This window comes from Neovison vison, chromosome 11, assembly GCF_020171115.1.
Source record: "Neovison vison isolate M4711 chromosome 11, ASM_NN_V1, whole genome shotgun sequence".
Classification (NCBI taxonomy): domain Eukaryota; kingdom Metazoa; phylum Chordata; class Mammalia; order Carnivora; family Mustelidae; genus Neogale; species Neogale vison.
In genome coordinates this window covers 34,992,578-35,013,149 of record NC_058101.1, presented here as the reverse complement: position 1 = coordinate 35,013,149, position 20,572 = coordinate 34,992,578, and the positions used below count along the sequence as shown (strand labels likewise).

General features: G+C 42.0%; 1 protein-coding gene across 3 annotated transcripts in view; it reads left to right on the top strand.

The window, feature by feature from the left end:
- The first annotated feature begins 4,084 nt into the window (after positions 1 to 4,084).
- RHOH (ras homolog family member H) overlaps positions 4,085 to 20,572 on the top strand; it is a 40,939-nt gene continuing 24,451 nt past the window's right edge. For 2 of the 3 annotated variants that reach the window (XM_044225125.1, XM_044225126.1), the window contains exons 1-2: positions 4,085 to 4,612; positions 7,972 to 8,057. The gene's annotated coding sequence lies outside the window, so the exon portion shown is untranslated. The remainder of the gene's footprint in view (positions 4,613 to 7,971; positions 8,058 to 20,572) is intronic. The other variant, XM_044225127.1, reaches the window with a different exon arrangement.

Here is a 20,572-nt window from a genome sequence, read left to right as displayed (position 1 = left end):
TCCCAGGGGGAACAGACTGTTTTCTTATTATTTACATAAAAATCCTCAGTAAAGAAGGTCCTTGTTCTTAGGAGACTGTTAAAGAGAAAATAAACCGCATTTCTGCCATAGCAAAGGGCATTTCAAACAAAGGTATTTTTAGAAAACAAATCCTGGCTTTGTGTTTGGATTGTGTTTGCCTGGGAATCTCAGAGGAGGGGCACCCTGGACACAGAAAATGGACTGGTGGCCCCAGGGGGGGGGGCTCTGGCCGCGCCCTCCCTCCCCACCTCGGCCCAGCTCGCCCCATTGGGAGACAGTGGTGTGAAGAACCAGGACAGCGGATGGGGTAAATCTTAGTTCTGCTTTCCATAGGTCATAGAGTTTCAGTCAACCCGCTGAGGTCTCGTTGGTTATAGAGCATGTTTTAAAATGTTTAGCACATAGAGCTTTGGCCAGACTTAAACGAGAGAACCAATCTGTCGTTCAGCAAATGGTTCTCGTGTGACTGACTAGTCAATGCCTAAGAGACGCCAGTGAGCAGGGCTAGGCCTGGGGCTCATGGGCCTTGGAACTGGGCTTCACGAGGCTATTTGAGGGGTGGTGTGTGTCTGTGGCAGGGTCAACATGGCTAGTGTGGGAGCTCATGGAAGATGAGTTCCCAGAATGTGACTTTTAACAAGGGTCAGTTCCCTATTAGGAACTTCATACCCGTAGCTTCCTTCCCGCCTGTCACTCTGAATTCCCCAGGATTTCCCCCCACTTCGGTCTCAAGGCCGGTTTATGTGGCCTAAGAACGACACCCTGAGAGGTTTGGGTGTGTGTGTGTGTGTGTCTGTGAGTGTGTGATGTGTACGTGTATTTTAAGGCATTTGCTTTCGTCCCTCAACACGACCCCTGTCTATTAACAGAATGAGGGGGCAAAAGCAAGAGAGAGAGAGATGGCAAGAGAGAGAGCGGGAGAGAGAGAGAGAGATTGGGAGAGAACCAAAAAGAGAGAAAAGGAAGGAAGTTAGGTTGCTGTCCCCAACCTGCTCCCACCCCCAGCAAGAAAACCCCCTCTGGGATTAAACTGTGTGTGGAAGTTAGATGTGTGGAAGAGGCAATAGGAGAGACATTCTCAAGTCAGGAGCAGGAGGAAGCACGAAGTCTACAGGAGAACACCAGAAACGACACTCATGTACACAGAGTGAGCCAGGCTGCCAGAAGAAGAGGGGTCAGCCAGCAGCCATGAGGCAAAGGGGAATGTTGGGAGTGCTTAGACCTCTGGACACACCCCACCTAGCCTGACCCAAGGAGTACGTGTGCCTTTTTGTGGAGACAAGCCACAAGGCCTGAGGCCTCCTCCTTGTAGCCCCTCTTACTTTGTGTCACAAAGGACAGAGCCTTGCCTCACCTTCTACGGCAGGTGGAGGGGTCTGTCCACACAGGCCGCTGGCCCTGATGCCTCCCTCTCAAGAGATGCCGGGACACAGAAAACCCCTGAGTCTTTTGCTGGAAGTATGACCAATTTTGAACCCTTTGCCGCCCCCAGTCTTTCAGAAGCATGGATGAGAAAACTCTTCCAGCCCCCATTTTCTGAAGAAAATCTGAACTTGATCTTCATCTCTCCATTAAATTGGTCCCTCACAGCAGCATGAGGGGTAACATTCCTTGTATTAACTACCACCTCCGGCACACCATCCCCTACTTGCCTCCCGCCGCCCACCCTTCGGGTTGCTTTAGTCAACTCTTTCGGGAGATGAAATCAGCCTACACTGAGAAACAAGGCAACGGACCACTGCACAAAACTTGTCGCTGGCTGGGTAAGGACAGGGTTTCATTTCAGCCATGATGTCCTCTCTTTGAGAAGCCAGGGGCCAAGTTCCTTTCTAGTCTCGGCATCCGGAGCAATGATACAGTTATTTTACTGAGGGGGCATTCAACTTTTGATGTTTTATATGGTGGCTTAAAGGCTTAGCACCACATGACACATCTTTTCTGTATCAACCTCACCCCTGGTTTTAGAATTTCTGTCTTCATTTCTCTAGATGTCATCTTTTTGTATCGCATTTTTTAATTGGTTTGCTCTCACTAAGGTGTGTATATTTTTATAAGCCGCCCTAAATCTTTTGATGAACAAAGCCAGAAGTAAATAACTAAAGGATCCACAAGCCCTGTGTTCAGCTTATCTAATAATATCATGATGGTGATCTGGCTTTCCACAGGGAATTTTCTAGAAGGAGATAATGTACTAGTCTGAGAGCTCAAGGATTTCACCTGGCAGTTTGAATTCTTCCTGCCCATTAACAATTTGACACTTGGGTTCCTGTAAGAGTCTTTTGTGGGCTTAGTGAGTGTGTGCCCCTCCCTGAGAAGGCTGTTCTTCCCCCCTTTAGGCCTGCCATAGCTGCACTCTAGATATAGTAATCCTCTTCCAGTCCCTTGAGTATGGCAAACTCCTTTCTGACTCAGGGACTTTGCACATACAACTGCCTCTGCTTGGAGGGCCCTTCCTCCTGCTCTCTCCAGGCCTCTCTTTCTCATTATTAGAGCAGTGGCTGTAGGGGCACATTAGAATGATTGGGTTGTGGGGTTGTGGGGGAGAAGAGTGTATTAATACCCAGGCTCCAACCCACACAGATTAAACTAGGGGCAGAGCCTTAGTACTGGTATTTTTTTTTTTTTTTAAAGCTTCCCAAATGATTCTAATTTTTAGCCAGGGCTGAGAGTCACAGATCTCAACTTAAATGTTAGCTTCTTAAGAGGCCTCCTTGGGCCACCTCTAGGACACAGATACCCTCTTGCTGTCCACCTCAGCTTCTTCTCTGGTTCCTTTGTAATAATCACTACCATTTGTAATTAGTGCATTCATTTGAATGGTTCTGTTTTTCCCCCCTCCCCCACCCAACTAAGACATAGGTGATGTGACAACAGGAAATCTATCTGTCTCGGTCTTTGTGCTTCTCTTCAGTACACAGTGTGAGGTGCATAACAGGATTCTGAGTCTACAATGATGAGAATGGTCCTCAAATGAGGCTACTGCTCTGTGGGGCCTCCGGGAAGCCAGTGAGTCTCCCTGAAATAATCAAGAGAATCCATGTCAAGGTTCAGTGGCTATTTTAACTGGTAAAATGGTAAAATTTTACCTGACTCCTGGGTCCCAGGATTTTCCAGTGAGATCTGTAATGAATCCTGATTCAGAGTATCTCTTTTATGTGCATGTCCTTCTCTTTCACTTGATTTTAACCATTCTGAGTGAGGGAGTCCATCTTGTTTATCTTCGTGTTCCCACCCTACTCCAGCACCCCGCACAGAATCTTACACATAGTAGGGCCTCTAGAGATGATTGTTGACTTGAATGGAGTTTCTTTTGTCTCTCTGGCACATAGATATTTTGACAAAGTTTTCAACCTGGACAGTAGCATTTGTCATTATTCAGGGCTTGGAGGCATGGGGAACTGTGAACACGTCATAAAAGTTCAATTTGTTGGTCTAGGCAACCTCATCGTAACCTAGATACAGATGGTCTCTACACCTGGATTGCGCAGAAGGAAAAAAAAAGAGTAACTTGTGTTTGGAGGCAAATAATGAAACTGTGAGGAGTCTGAAAACAACTCAGTCACCTAGCTCCCAACACAGGTGCTGGTCCAAAAAAGGGTGAATTCATGGTGGGGCTGCTTGAGCTCTCACTCTGGCTGAGTCAGTTCTTTCTAAATTATTATGTGAGAGTTATTAATAAATCAAAGAAAAACAAACCACTGACCTACTGTTTTCCTTCCACAGTTAGTATGTTCATCAAGTTGACATGTATGTTCTAAGGTGGTTTTTTTCCCCCCTAAACTTAAATTAACTAAGACCAGTTAGAGGAGTGGACATTTTTTCTTTCTTTCTTTTCTTTTCTTTCTTTCTTTCTTTTTTTAATATTTTATTTATTTATTTGACAGACAGAGATCACAAGAAGGCAGAGAGAGAGAGAGAGGGAAGCAGGCTCCCCGCTGAGCAGAGAGCCTGATGCGGGGCTTGTTCCCAGGACCCTGGGATCATGACCTGAGCCGAAGGCAGAGGCTTTAACCCACTGAGCCACCTAGGCGCCCCTCTTTTTTTTTTTTTTTTTCTGTTTTATTTCACTTCCTTAAGGAATCATCTGTGTTTTTCACTCTTCCTTTCCTCAGTTTTACATAGGCGATTTGTTGGTGGGAAATGGAAAGGCCTCTTCTCTGGGGAAGTTTTCATATTGTCACGGAGAGAAATGCACGTGTGCGTACACACACACACACACACACACACACACGGGTAAACCCACACAAATGAGATCCCCTCTTCAGAGAAGCCAGCTACAGGAAATTGACTTATACACAGGAACTTGCTAATCTCTATCGTCACATTCCGATTGTTCCTGCCACCTCAGTCACCGCGCACATGAAACCCGACTGTCTGGGGTTGGATTCTCTACCAGCTCAACTTTTACATTTTTGTTCTTCCAATGCGAATCAGTTATATTCTTGGGGAGGAAGCAAACGATGATCCCAGAAGGAAATCGGAACGGTGAAAGGGCTTGGGCAGATTTTGTTTCTGCTTACCTGCCCTGAACAGATTAACTTCCGGAGTCAGTCATTTTGGTGTCAAGAAATTTCTTCAGCATCTACAACAGGTAAGACTCTGGCTTCTTTAAAAATATTTCCTCGGTGTCACAAGAAATCTCTCCAATTTAAGTAGCTTTTATTTTAGGCTAGACACAATAATGATCTTGCCCTACCTGTTGTAAAGTGTGAAACCGTTTTATGGGGGAAAGGGCAGTTGTTCTGGTACCCAACTCCACCCCCACCCCCCACCATCCTGACAAGATGCGTGTAGTTTTTGAAATGTTACAAGTTATAATAGTTGGCTTTTGTTTTTTTCAGATATTTTCCTAGAGAATTCAAGCCCTTGTGATTGACTGTGACTGAGTTCAAATATTTGGGTAGTTGAAATATCACCCTATGTTTGATAAGTAAATATAAAGATCCTCTCAGTTGTACAAATAAGAATTTTTTTAAAGATTTATTTAGTTGTCAGAGAGAGAGAGAGAGAGAGAACACGAACTGGGGGAGTGGCAGCGGGCAGAGGGAGAAACAGGCTCCCTGTTGAGCAGGGAGCCTAACATGGGACTTGACCCCAGGACCCCAGGATCATGAGCTGAGCTGAAGGCAGATGCTTAACAGACTGAGCCACCCAGGTGTCCCTGTACAAATAAGAGTTTTAAACTTTTATAAATCAGAAAAGAAACCAACCAAGATCCCGATGATAAGGATTTGGATCTGGAATTCCCAGCTTGTTGATTTCACCTATTGTCAATGCTCAAGTCCTCTTTCTACAAGCGGCATATGATGTCCAAGTATTTATTTTTAAATTGAATTAAATTAAATTTAGTTTTTGAGGTGGTTAGATTTGGAGATGTGCTGTGAGGTACCATCAATAGCCGGGGTTGTAGCTAAATAAAGCTAGGAAAATCGCTAGTTTTAGGTGTTTCCCTAAACTAGAACTGCCAGTAAAATATTCAGGCAAGGAATAAATAGTCAATAATTACTTAATGATTCCAAGCTGGTGTGGAGGATATAAAACACATATAAGGAATCCTCCACCCCAAGGAACTTATAATCTAGTAGTCGTGGTGAGATGTGAAATTCAAGAAGCAGTACAAGGTGGGAATTGTGTGAATCCTGGGGTGATGTGGGCTGTGAGTTAGAGGAGTTCCAAGAAGGGGGTCTGAGGGTAGGCTAAAGTGGGTCTGGAAGACATGGCCTTGGAAAGATGTGAGATTTGAGTAAGTGGGAAAGGGGAGGTTAATTAGCATGGGAGCACCGTGTGAACAAAGACCCACAGGTGAGACTGATGAGATGAGTGGTTCAGTGGAGGAGACTGGGCTCCCCCAAAGAAGAAAAGATTGTTTTATACATTGTCAGGAAATAAGCTTGGAAAACTCGGATGTAGACAGGTTGCAGAGGCCCCCGAGAGGCTGCTGGGCAGAACAGATGCCTTTCAATAGTGTTCTGGTCTTCTCAGGCCATCAGCCTCCTCTTCTCAGGTCTCACAGGTCTCACAGAATTCCAGGTGACAGGGAGCCCAGAGATCCTGTCCTCCTCATTTTGGGGGCTGCTTTATGTGTCCCCACGTGTGTGACCTTCCACTTGCCTTCCTTCTGCTGGCTTCCCTTACTACACCATTGATGCCGAGAAAGGCTTGTGTGGCTGGGGGTTCCTGTAAGACTTCCATCGCTGGGCCTTACATGTCCAGCATCCAGTAATAAAGTGGCATTCCTCTTGGAAGGATGACTTGTTTGACTGAGTGAGCCTCTAGTCATCAACAACCAGTCCAAAAATTCCATGAAATCTGTGTTGCTTCCTTTGCATATCTGAATGAGATGTTATTGATTAGCTGGTACTTTTCCCCCAGTGATTCAGAGCACTTTTCTTTTTTCTGAAATTTGCATCCGCCTAATAACAAAAATATAGTATGGTGAACAAGAATCCGGAGCTTGGAGCCAGATTACCTTGTGTTGAATGTGGTGCTTTTGCTTCCGAGCTGTGGGATCCTCAGACACACGTTCTTCAATCCTCAGATTAAGAACAAGTATCTGTAAAGTAGCTCTAATAACTGAAAATACCTATTGAGATAAAAAATATGTAAAGCATTTAGCCTACTGCTTGGCATAAAATAAGCTGTCAAGAAATGTAGCTATTACGGTTGTTATTAAGGACTTGGTGGGGACACGAGAGTGAAGCCCATATGGTCCCCGGTTGGGAACAAGGTATCTGTAAGGAACTCTCTTAATGCCAGGGTTCCTTTCAAAGGAAAAGGGGGCTACTGGGTGAAAAACAGTAGTTTTTTTTGAGCACCAAGTATGGGATAGGCACAGGGTTAGGTATTTTATAGCAATAATATATGTGGAAAAAGGAAAACAAGATTAGAAATGGATTTTTTGGAGCCTCTCCATATCTGATTGTCAGACTTAGAAAAGAACTCTCTGAGGGACTGCTGTGTTATATATCATGTTATTGTTATTTATCTGGGGCTGATGTTGCCCTCTGAATGCTTCGGGTAGGATTTTAGAGGTGTTTTTGGCATTAGAGGAAGAGGCAGAGGGTGACTCTTTTTCCCCGGCCAGCTGAAATTAAATTATTTTATTTTATGGTATTTTAATATTAGTAATTTTATGGTATTTTAATATTAGTAATATTAGTAGCGAGGCATAGCCAAAAATTCATTTCTATTCATTGACCGTGTTGATGAGGAGTGCCCAAAGTGCCTATCTAGGTTCTAGGTTGGGGTCTTGGGTGAGCCAAAATTGAAAAGCGTTCTGTTTTCCTGTTCCATTCTCCAAACTAGAGATTTTTTTGTGTGTGTGTGTGGGTGTGTGGGGGGGATAGTTAGCACCCTTTGGAAAAAAATGTAAATATGGCCATTGTGTTCATTATACAGGGATGGCTCAACTTTATGTGCAGATCACCTTAGTCAAATAGTAATATCGTTTTTCTTCTATAACCCCACTCATAACAGGAGGGAGGCAAGAAGTTTGGGGCTTTGTGTATGCGAAGGGGTGAGTCCAAGTCAGGATAGGGTGCCAAACTGGGGCGTAACAGAAGACAGAACAACAGTAGTGGGTCCTGGGGTGGGCAGTGCAGGCAAGGAGGGTGTCCAAGATGGAGAGGGTGGATGGAGCAGGGGGCTGGGCACTGGAAACAGTCGCCTTCTCTGTGGCTGTTTGGTCCTTTGACTCAAGTAGCTGCTTGAGGCCCCAAGCAACCTCTTGGTGTTTTGTGTAAGAAGACGTACTGTTCCCTGGATGTGGACAGTTGCTCAAAGATGATTTGATTTGTTCAGTTTTGGCCTGGAATCATAATTCCTAAATTTGGCTGGACATCAAGACCACTTGGGGAATTTAAAAAACTAGCATTTCTCATGAATCGACTCGCAGCCCTGGGGTTTGATCCAGGAATCTGTGTGATAATCAGTGCAAACCCTCGCCCCCAGGTGACTTGGAGGAGGTTGATCTATAGATGAGCATCTGAGAGCCATTAATCCAGAACTCTTTGAACGGGGCCCCAAGCACCAAGATGGTAAGTTGAGTTAAGCGCTGAAATGAGGTCAAATGGTCTTCTCTTTGTTGTGATTCATATCGACATATAAAAGTATTTTCCTTTGTTTTGAATTGATTTCTTAGGTGAATTCCTGGGGGTGGGATGACTTGAGTTTAGAGTTTTCATCAACCATATTTACATTTTAACACTCGAGTGGTAAGGCGCCGCTTTAAAAAGACCATATATACACGGAGAGGCTGATCGTTATTACTCAGGGAAAGCCCAGAGAACGGAATTTGCTTTCAAGGGAGAAAGTGCCAAATCACCCTTCCATTTCTCTTTTCCAGTAAAACAGAATACTAATGAATTACCTTTGGAAGAAAATTTCAAAACATTGTAGAACACTCAATTGCTTCTTAGAGCCCAAGTTGGAGCCTTCTTATCTCCACGCTTAGATTCTTGTAATACTGTAGTCAGCAGTGACCTCTTCCCCATTTCGTAGAAAAGAAAACCAAAGAAGAGAGTGGTTAAGTAACAGGCAGTATGGTTCTAATCACATTTGCCGTGAGAACTGCCCGTGAACTGGCACTCAGTCATTGCTCGAGTTAATTAATAATTGGGTAGTTATTATAGATGACCCCATGAAAAATACCCTAGTGGGTAAGTGCATGAAGAGACTACTGTCCAGATTGGGAGAGGGTGGGTGGAACTAATTGGCCCAGATAGACCTCCTGCTCTATTTTTTTTCATTATTCCTTATTCATTATATATTTGCATAACTTGCTAACCTAAAAGCATGGTTATTATTTGTGACAGCAGATGGGAATAGGGTGACTTTTCAATGCCTTCAGTTAAAAAAAAAAAAAAAAGACATGCTCTTGCAAAATATTCATGTGAGATATTTGCAGTGGGTGAGGGAGCCTGCCTGTGCTTGTTTGCAAAAGCCGATTGTAATATTTTCAGAAATTTTGCAATTTTGTTAAGCACAGCTGTCATTAAAGATGAAATTCTGTAACTTACAGTTCAATAAGTTCTGTTATAAATAAAGGTAGGAAACGCTCAGAACACGTTAGTTCCTAGTTATTTACTACATTGTACTATTATCGATGCTCTTGAACTTATTTCAACTTACCTGTTTGATAGAAACATCATATAATAATATGCTACTGAGCGTCTCTTTCCAATTCTGTATCCAAGTTTACAGCTTGAACCTGGACATGGTAGGAGTGTTTACACCACGGAAATTGGCAAACACCATAAATCAGGCTCCCCGCACTTGTTTTGAGGGGAGGAGGTTAAACATCTTATCAGTATACCATCAATGAACTGTGGAAAACACAAACATAGCAACCTGGCAATATGTGTTAAGAACTGTTAAAATGCTCAGACATTTTGATCCCTTAATTCTAAAAAAGAACTGTTACAATGCTCATACATTTTGATCCCTTAATCCTATCCCTGGGAATTTATTCTAAATAAATAATTCAAAGAAGGAAGCGGTAACATGCAGGAACGTAGTCACTCATAACCTGACTAAGGAATAATGATTCTGAGCATTAATTCCGTGGACTACTTTGTAGTCATTCAAGGTAATGACTTTGTGGCAGTTATGAAAACATATTTGGTATGGTGTTAGATTAGAAAAACAGGTTTAAAATTTTAACTTATATTCTGATTTTGTTATGAAGGAAGATTAAATGTGGTGTGAGACAATGCAGGCATTTAGTGGGTTAGTATGGTGAAATGATAGAATTTTGTTTTTATTTCATTTATTGGAGTAGTATGTGTGCATTTAAAAAATATGGAGAGGGCCTGTAAATAAGTGATCTTAAGCAGTTTTAACATTTGACTGGGAAGACTATGAGTTTTGTGGTCCAGATGTGGTTTGCCTTTGACATGCAGGTATGTGACTCTCTGGGCTAAATGTTATAAAGGGAGTTTATACCCAGGCAGTCTGGAGTGGTGGATAATAAGAGGGTCCCTTTCTTTCTTTTCTTTTCCTTCCTTCCCTCCTTCCTTCTCCTCCTTCCCTCCTTCCTTCTCCTCCTTCTTTCTTTCTTTCTTTCTTTCTTTCTTCCTTTCTTCCTTTCTCAATATCGATTGACTGATTGAGAGAGAGACAGCAAGCAAGCATGCACACCCATGAGCCGGGAGAGGGGGAGGAGGATGGGGAAGGAAGGGGGAGGGGCAGAGGGAGACAAGCAGACTCCCTGCTGAACTGGGAGCCCAATGGGGGGCTCCATCCTAGGAGGGATCCTAGGAGGGATCTCAGGGTCTGAGATCATGACCTGAGCTGAAACCAAAGAGTCCGAAGTTTAACTGACTAAACCACCCAGGTGCCCCATAAGGGGGTTTCTTTAGGGCAGCTCAGGAAGGAGAAAGGAGTGACTGGCTGGGTATTGAAGATTTGCTAATGTAGACTGCAGAGGCTGGGAAAGAGCCCAGAGAAAATCAACTGGCAAGGCCCAGAGAGAGGAGAGAACATTTCTTGGGAAAAGTCAGGGAAATGCTGACCTCAGAGATGAGTAAAATGGATGTAAAAGAAGTTGAATCTAGATCTGAGAACAACAGGTCTTAAACAAGAGGGGAAAAGATTCTTCCAAATCAGGGGTTCTCAAATTTTAGTGCATTTAAGGGTCATCTGGATGGATGGGGGTCATGTTAACAAATGCAGACTTCTAGGCTCATCTTCGTGGATTCTGTTTCAGTTGTTGGGGGGTGGGGGTTGCTTGGCAGGAATATGCATTTTTAACAAGTCTTCCGACTCCATAAAGTTTTTTTGATACAAATGGTCTGCAGATCATACTTTGAGAAACATTGCCAGATTAAGGGTAATGGTTTGGATGGGCCGAGGGCGTGTATATCAGTGTGTGTGTGTGTGTGTGTGTGTGTGTGTGTGTGTGTGTATGTGTATGTGTGTGTGTGTGTTGGGGGTGAGGCTGTTACCTCAAGTCTCCCAAGATCTAAGGGCTTATGATGTAAAGGGGTATGACAACAGAGAAGCGCAGAAGGGACAAGTCACTATGTGGAGTCTGTTGAGACCAACTAAAAACAGGAGGCCGTCCTTATGCCACTCCTTAACTAAATAGAGTTTGTACCACCAAATTCCCTTCCACTGGGAAGTGACTTTTGTGAGGCATTTGCACCAACTGGAAGCAGCTGTGAAGGAGGGAACTACAAGGAGGTAGCACAGAGAGGAGGTCAGGGGGGGAGTCTAGGACCCATCAACATTCTATCTCTGACCACTGGGAGGTGGTCATTGAGAAGAAATGTGAGTAGAATAAGGGGTGCTATGTCCAGAAAACACTTTGGGCCTCTGTGTTTGATAACATTACATTAAAGAAACAAATAAAGTCAATTTTTCAGTGAAATACAGTACTTTCTATATAGAATTGTAGCACTCAAAATAGTAATACCATCAGAAATATGCCATAACAGCAACATATCACAATATGAACACATGAAAGTAAATGATCTTGCGGTAACAAGAACCATGACATCGAGATTCTTCGCTTCACCTGGCTTTAGAAGAAATTTGGTGATCGTAATAAGCTCTCAAATAGCCTTTCCTATCTTGGGTTCTTCCAGCTTTATCCTGAAGATGAATCTTTGACTTTAAAAAAGTTTCCCATTCGCTATCATCAGGGTCACTAGTCTCTTGGGACATGGCGTGATAAATCAAGAAGAAATCACAACCCTTAGCACCAGAGGCACCACTCAGGGTCTGGTGGGTGTTTAAGGATACACATCTTGACTATCCTCATTATGAAATACCCACTTAAAAGGGTTTTTTGTGGACTGATTGGCTTATACTTCAGAGCAGTGTTTCCTAATCACATTTTTTGTGGGGGGGGGCTCATAAATTCCTGTAAGAATCTGTTGCGAACCAAAACTATTCTTGAGAAAAAGCACAGGATTTTAGGAACATGCACATTAGCCACACAACTTTAGGGGGCCTGGGGGCCCTCTGAAGCCCATCCACGACTTCCCACGAGTTCAGTCTTTATATTAAAAACCCCTGCTCAGAGGCTGTCTGCACAAAAAAGGTCTGATTTTTGCTGAGGCTGGATTTAGCTGCCAAAGAGAAATGCTGACTTTCCAGGGGGATGTTTAAAATGAAGACAAGATGGCAGATGTATGTATAGTTTTCTTGTACTGGATCCTTAACTTGAGTAAACACAAAAGTGGACATGTGGGGCGGAGTTGGTTTTCAGAGTATCGATGACTCATGCTCTGAGTCCTTGATTCTGAATTCTCTTCTATGAAGCCAGAGATAGTTCCCACCAGGGAATGCAATCTTCCAAAATTCTACTTTAATGTCTGATTTATGGACATTTTGTATGTTCGTTTTGGAAATGCAGGCAGGTTGTAATACTCTGATACGGCCAACTCCAGAGTATAGTGACAGGTGTGGGGCCAACTGTCGCCCCTCAGTGAATACTGGATACTCATTCAGGCTGCTTTTGGGGGTAAAAGGCCACAGCTTCTGCATAACGTGCTTGGGTCTGCGTGTAAAAATCTGAAGCTGAACATCTGTTTAGGCCCTGATAACTTTAGAGATAAGTCCTTTTCCTCTGTAGCCTTAAACCACAGAAGCCCAGTTGGGTCATCTTTTGTGAGTGGGTACCTGACTTGCAGTTTGGAGAACTGGGTGTTTTTGGGGTAGGAAGGTCACGTCTTTGTTAATCTCCTATCTGCTTGGACTGTGATAGGGGCTCGGGCAGGGTCTGGAGATTTACCCGAAGCCCAACTGTTTAAATTAGCCAATTCTGTTAAAAGTGATAAGACCGTGTTATCGTGTCATGTTAGCAGAGTGGGCAGATGGATACAGGATGGGGACTGAAAATGCACTGTGTCTTCAACCCTCCAGAGAAAAAAATATGTGCATTTGGCTAAATGAATTGTGAAATAAGAGTCAGGTTTTTCTTGGTCTTGCATAGCATAAGGATTATACATCTTTTTCTTTTTTAAAGATCTGTTTATTTATTTGAGAGAGAGAGGAACGCACAGAGGGAGAGGGGGAGGCAGACTCTGCTGTGCAGAGAGCCTGAAGCAGGGCTTGATTGCATGACTCTGAGATCATGACAAGCCAAAGGTGGAGGCTTAACTGACTGAGCCACTGGGGCACCCCAGGATTACACATCTTTTTCAAGGTAGAAAAAGAAAATCTATGACAAATATATTCAAGTAATAAGTGCAGCTCAACTTCTACAACCAGTTTCATTATGGTACGCCCATGACTGAGTCTCCTGCCAATTTCAGTTCAATGTATTCAATACACTCAATTTGTTTTAATATGTTCAATGCATTTTAATAATAATACTGCATCACAGAATACTCAGTTACAGCCCACAAAACAGAAATAGTCCATGTATACTGAAGGCCAATAGCGAAGGGTCCACCTCTCTTGTCTCCTAGACATTGCCCTCCCTGCTGTGTCCTTAACTCCGGGCCACCTACTTGCCAATGGGGGGAACTGACTGCATGTATCTCTTCCTTAATGTTTTGCATTCTTTCAGAAGATCCTTTCTTTGAGACACGACCCTACTTTTCCTTTCCTTTCCCCACTGCCCTTCCAGCTGATGCCTTCTTAAGCTCTTCTGAACACACAAATCTGAACCTGAACCTTCTTCTCAATTGCCACAAAAATTTTTTCCTGTTGTTCCAACTGAAATGTTCCAACTTGTTCCAATTGAAAATGATCTCAGCCATGATTGAGAAGTGTAAGAATGCCTATGATGATTCATTCCTTCCAACAAGGAAAAAGAAAGCCATATATTTCAATTCAAATTTAAATGATGTAAAGCCACTGCCATCAACTACAAAAACCCTTAAAGGATTTAGACATCTCCTTTGGTATACTTTCTTAGGATAAAACTTGGTTTTCTTTAAGCTCCAATAACTTTGGGCAGTAACTTGCCAAAATTTGTATCAGAAGTCTCTCTCTCTCTCCCTCTGGTTGTGATAAGGAAGGGAGTAGAGGAGGATGTTGGACATACATACAGGAAATAGGAGGGGAAAGGCAGAAAAATCTCACTTTTTGACAATACCACAATTTCCTACATCTGCTGAAATAATATTGTCACTATATTCTTCTACACAGATGATCTGGTAATATCAGAAAAATATCTGTAATAATGTGGACTTTCACAATATAATAGTAATACATGTTCACCATAGCAAATGTGGCACATAATTTTTAATTTAAATATAGGTGTATATATTTTGTTCCTAAGTATTTAATGAAGTTTTTACACATTTAAAGCATCATCATGCTAGTGCTTTCCCTCCAAAATGCCCAGAATATATAGAAAGAAGCTCAGAGGATACATTGTTTCCTAATGGAATTGGGGGGTGGGTGGGTACAGGTGATATTTTAATGGATCAGTTGAATTAATGAAGGGCTGGAAACTATGGTGTCTTTGTTGAGTCCTATCGCTACCTTTTCTTTTTTTTCATCCTCTCTGTGTCAGGAAGAGCAGCTTCTAAACGTGGATGGAAGCAATGTTTCTACTCAATTCTAGAGCCCTAAGAACACATGGACAGTAGGGGAGGGAGTGCTATTGGAGACCTGGATCAAAATTTCAAAATCTAAACCAGTAGTTCTGGATTTCCCCCAGGGCAACCCATTTGACATGTCATCCAGGAAAGACCCAACACCCAGATATGTGGAAAGAAAAATAAAAGTTTCTCTTCCAACAGGGCTAGACCCTCGGGGTTTTCAGCGAAGAAACTAGATTGTGCAATTGTACTCATGAGAAAAGATCACCAGCACTTTCAGCTTTAGCTTATGTTCAATTTTGTTTTCGACCTGGGACCAGCTGAATGTACAAAGTTATACGATTTTAAAGCTTCCTCTGCCTAGCTGGTCCTTCCTTTAGAGCTTGTAATGATCATAATTTAAAATTTTTCCTACATTCATTCACAGTCCTTGGAATTTAAATGTTAGTGTTCCTCCCGTTACATACCTGGCGATGATTGGTTTTGTTTCTCAACAGGCATGTAGCTCATTATTTTAATCTGTCAGTCGTAATTACTTTTCTTTTTTCTGCCAATTTTGAGAGTGCTTAACAATTCTTAAATACTAGGTATTTAACAAATTAATTACTAGGATTAAAATGCAGGATGAATAACAAAACGAATCCAGTGGCCTTCGCAGTCTTTCAGAGTTTGATCAGGAGCTTTTAAATTATTATCAAGTTTTTCCTTTTCCTATAAAATATTGGCCAAAGTATGATTTATAAGCAATATCACCAGCCAGTCAGGGAAAGAGTCGAATGATCCTTTCTTCTCACTACTTAGTAGGCTGTTCTAAATTATGATTTTGAGTTATTTGAGATGGCTGTAGAAAGGCCTCTTTTTAGAAAAAATTGCAAGGAACTGGGCAGTAGGAATGAATAACCTTAAGATGTTTATAGCCTTTGACTCTTTCTAACAGTTATTCATAAGAAAACAAGAAGTATTTTATTGTAATATAAAGCTTTTAGCACAAAAATTTTTTATAATAAAGAAACCTAAAAATCAACAAAAATGTCCAACAAAAAGTACGATTAAATAAATGATCTTTAAGCCTATTAAATATTTATTAAAATGTTTTTTTGAGGGATGTTTAATGACAAGTAAAAAGTTACAGTGTAGGGACGCCTGGGTGGCTCAGTTGGTTAAGCAGCTACCTTCGGCTCAGGTCATGATCCCAAGCATCTGGGGATCGAGTCCCACATTGGGCTCCTTGCTCGGCAGGGAGCCTGCTTCTTCCTCTGTCTCTGCCTGCCATTCTGTCTGCCCGTGCTCGCTCTCTCTCCCTCTCTCTCTCTGACAAATAAATAAAATCTTTAAAAAAAAAAAAGTTACAGTGTAGAATTATATATTTTTGCTTAAAAAGGCCTACTTAGGTTTTTTTATATATGACTTCAGAATGTGAAAGTAAATGAATATATTAAAAATTATCATCTAGTGTGTGATAAGATTACATATAATTTTAAAATGTTTTTGATTTTTCTTGTAGTTCCTATAATTAGCATATATTATTTATAAAAAGGCCAAAACTCTTTATTAAAATTAAGTCAGTTTGTGGTGTTATGCTAACAATGAAACAAGTAAAATGATTTTGATATGAGAATTATTTTGACATTTTGACGGCAACCCTTTGAGAGGTTGCTTTGAGAGCCCTGAACCTATAATTAAATTTTATCTTTCAAGATTTAAAGGGATCTCAAGTCTCTTATATTTTGAAACCTGATAAGCCTTCGAAAATCACTTCTAATGGGAGATGTTAAGTTATTAAATAGGTATGTGAGTGGTGTATGTTTTTAAAATAAGGGAGAATTAGCTTTAGCTGTAATAAGAATTTAAGCAAAGTATAGAACATGCAACTGATGAATATAGATGACAATTTAAAAATTTTTATGCGAAGAGTTTCCCAAAGGTATCTGTTAAGAGGCACATTTTCCTGATGCATCTAAATATTTAACTCAGAAATAATTGACTTTTAAATATTTTGAAAGATAATACCCACTAGGCAAATCCCAAGTGAATTCATTCTGGCGTAATGTAAGAAAATTATCTTGTAGCCTTCCACGGCTATTTTTCTACACAATAATAAATCCAAAAGCCTATTAGTATTAATTTTTTAATTTTTTATAAACATATAATATATTTTTATCCCCAGGGGTACAGGTCTGTGACAAAAGTCTATTAGTTTTAAATGCTGAATATTAGTTGGAATCTTTTAAAACTATTTCAAAGTTGGTTAGTTTAGCAAATCAGAGAGTTTTCCTTGTAAGCATGAGTGTGATTTCGTGTTTGACTTGTGTAGTATTCTTGGTTACATGTTTTGTTTTTGTGTGTGATTGTCTCTGGCTTTGGTTTAACAATAGCTCACGTCAGGACAGCTCTGATCTGTGAGACATATCATACAGGTTCGTAATGATTTCAGCTGCAAGTTATACCATACCTGACTAACAGTAACTTACAAAAATCCTGATTAATTTCTCCTGTCTAAGAAGACGTCTCTGTCTCTGTCACCGGTTCAATGGCTCATTGGCTCAGAGATACTATCTCTGCAGTTCTCTGGTCTTTCACCGTGGTGGCAAGATGGTGGTTGGAGCCTTGAGGCCTGTGGATTCATCATCTACCCAGAGGCGTAGGGCTGGGTGGATACGGAAGGAGGCGAAGTTGGCTAGGGCTCTCTCTTTTCCTAGGAAAGCAGAAAGTTCCCCAGACACCCCTTGAACAGGCAGCAGCTTCGATGTTGCTGCAAGATCTGGGTTCCATGGCAGCCCAGCTTCGAGGCCCGTGGAGAGATAGAAGATAGAGTTGTTATAATTGCCTTGGGTTAGGCGTTCATGATGGGGAGGGAGGGGCAGGGCTGGGGTGGGTTAGGGACAGTGTGGTGCTTTGATATCATCCCTAAGGGAAGATAGAGTTTTTTAGTGGAGAAAAGAGGCAGAAAAAAAAATCTTACTCTTTTTATGTGCGAAGATACACAGATACATACAGATATACATATAATATATAAATGGACATATATACTGTATTAAAATTTCATGGGTGGGACAATTAGTGGAAAAATGTCTAAAAATGCCCTTGGGGATGATCATGAAACAATGCTGAGGGGCACCTGGGTGGCTCGGTTGGTGAAGTGTCTGACTTTGGCACAGGTCACGATGCCAGGGCTCTTGGACTGAACTCCACAGCGGGCTCCTTGCTCAGAGGGAAGCCTGCTTTTCTTTCGTCCTCTGCCCCTCCGCCCCGCTTATGCGTGCTCTCTCTCTCTCTCAAATAAATAAATAAAATCTTAAAAAAAATTTTTTTTCTGAGAAATACTTGCCTATGCCTCGTGTGATCCTTTCCTTAGGCTTTGCACATAGTCTTACAAGTAAAATTGGATTCTATTACTAATGACAAAGGGAAGCATAGATACTGAATAGGAAACTAACAGTGCCTGCCACAGTGTCATAAATTAAATTAATGAGGAACTTACATGATCTTGTAATAGGCGATCTTCTCTTATTGAACTATGAATTTCTTAAGCATAGGAACTGTGTCTGAGTCATCTTTGTATCTTAGTACACCAGGCCCCCTCTCTCTCTATGTATATAATATATGCATATTATATATATATTTTTTAGATTGAATGGAGCCTAATGTATGTTTCGCAGCTGGATCAGTTACCCCCGAACATTAATTTGAACTTCTCTCCCTGTCCAAAAGCCTTCGGCAGCTCCCCATTCCCTCCAGGAACAAGGTGCACCTTGCTCTCATTTCCTGCCATTTCTGTGCCTGAGAGTTGGGGTCCCCGCACATTGATCTGCTTGGTCCCTAAACATGTCCTTGGTCTGGGTCATCAGTGCTTTGGCCCGTGCACTTTGCTCCCTTGTTAATCAGACTCCTTTTCCCTCGAGAGTCTATTCCAAGTCCTTCCTCTGGGAGTCCTGAGGTTGTTCCGCTTGCCTGGGAGTCCTTTTCCTTCCTCTCCAGCTCTTAAATGCTTCCCTGCACAGTCTGGTTTAAGTCCGGCTTCCTCCTGGAGTTCTTGACAGCGCCCCAGCCCGCATGCGTCCCCCTCTTCTTTAAATCCTACTGTGTTTCTGCTCTGTGTCATTCTTGGATGTGCCTCATTAGATAACCCAGTGGAGGTAAAGTCTTGTGGCCCGACTCAGGCATCTGTATCTAGCTAGTCTCCACAATAGGCTAAATTCCAAGAGAACAAAGCAGCCCCTTACAACCCCTGGTGGTGTGCTGCCTGTCCCGGAAACAGTCAGTCAGACTTGGTTAAATGATAGATATGATGGATAAATAACAATAAATAAAATGAAAGCCAGCGAGTACTTGGTGATTCTGTTTTCCCCAGTTCCAAACCCCACTGTATTTGTGTTTCAACTTGAACACATCTGGCATCCTCAGGATGAAATTGCAAGGGAAAAATCTCTAACGGTCTTACTGAGGAGCTAGAAGATGGCACTCGCTCTGCTCTGCCTTCCCATTCCAGATGCTCTCTGCGTAAGAGAATCAGAGGTGTGGAAATGTGGGGTAAAGCTCAGGGCTTTGAAGTTAACCAGACACAAGTTATTTAATTTCTCTGGACCTCAGTCATCATATCTATGAAATGGGGCTAATATGATTTCCCATGTGGGATTGTTGTGAGGATAGAACGAGGTCATACATGAATGCGCTTGGCTTCAGGAACTGATCCTCTGTAGGCACTGAAGGAATGGTGCTGGATAGTTTGGCTTGGCAGCCTGTTTTTATTTTGGTAGGGGGAGGGCAATGTGTTTTTGCTTCACTGAATTTCCCTCTCGATATTCCTTTGAGAAGAGGTGTACTTTTTAAAACGGTATTTCTATCTGAGGAATGGGCATAAGAGCAGTAGCCACATTTCATAGCATTTTGAGCCGAAACAAAACCCTCTTGTGTTATGGATGATGAAAGAAACACTTCAACACAGTGAGCAGCTTGCTTCTCCTTACAAGGCCAAGTGGCAGAGATGAAATCGAACCCACATATCCTGATCATGTTTGAAGCTTTTTCTCCTTGTCTAGGGTTGCCAATCTGGCAAACAAAAAAGACTGGAATGCCAGTTAGATTTTGAATGACAGATAAAGACCTTTTTAGGATAAGTTATATTCCATGACCATCAGTTAAAGTTAAAAACAAACAAACAAACAAACAAAAACCAGACCAACAAACCACACCTATTTGGAGAACAAATGAGAAAAGAACAGATGTACAGGGGATATCTAGTACATAGTTATGCTTCTTGCCAAGATTTTAAAAAGACAGGGAGGCTTTGCCTTTGCAAGGGAAAAATGGCACCTTGGGGAAGTGAGAGTGTTGGTCCTTTTTTTTTTTTTTTTTCAATTTATTTATTTTCAGAAAAACAGTATTCATTATTTTTTCACCACACCCAGTGCTCCATGCAAGCTGTGCCCTCTATAATACCCACCACCTGGTACCCCAACCTCCCACCCCCCGCCACTTCAAACCCCTCAGATTGTTTTTCAGAGTCCATAGTCTCTCATGGTTCATCTCCCCTTCCAATTTACCCAAAAGCACATACCCTCCCCAATGTCCATAACCCTACCCCCCTTCTCCCAACCCCCTCCCCCCAGCAGAGTGTTGGTCTTTTAAAAAAGTTGTTTTATTATAAAAATTCAAATACATCTGGGGCACCTGGGTGGCTCAGTTGGTTAAGCATCTGCCTCCGGTCATGATTTCGGGGTCTTGGTTGGAGCCCCGTGTTGGGCTCCCTGCTCAGCAGGGAGTCTGCTTCTCCCCCTCTCTCTGCTGCTGCCTCTGCTTGTGTCTGCTCTCTCAAATAAATAAATAAAATCTTAAAAAAATTAAATATATCTACAAGTCCCCATGCCAATCACCCAAATTCAGCAATTATTAAGATATTGTGGTATTTGTTTCATCCTCTTTTATCCTTTTGCTGAGGTAGTTTAAAGTAAACCCCAGACATCATGTCATTTTACCCTCCATGCTCTACATCTCTAAAATCAAGAATATTTCTTATACTACCATGCTGTCATTATCCCACCCAATAAAATCAG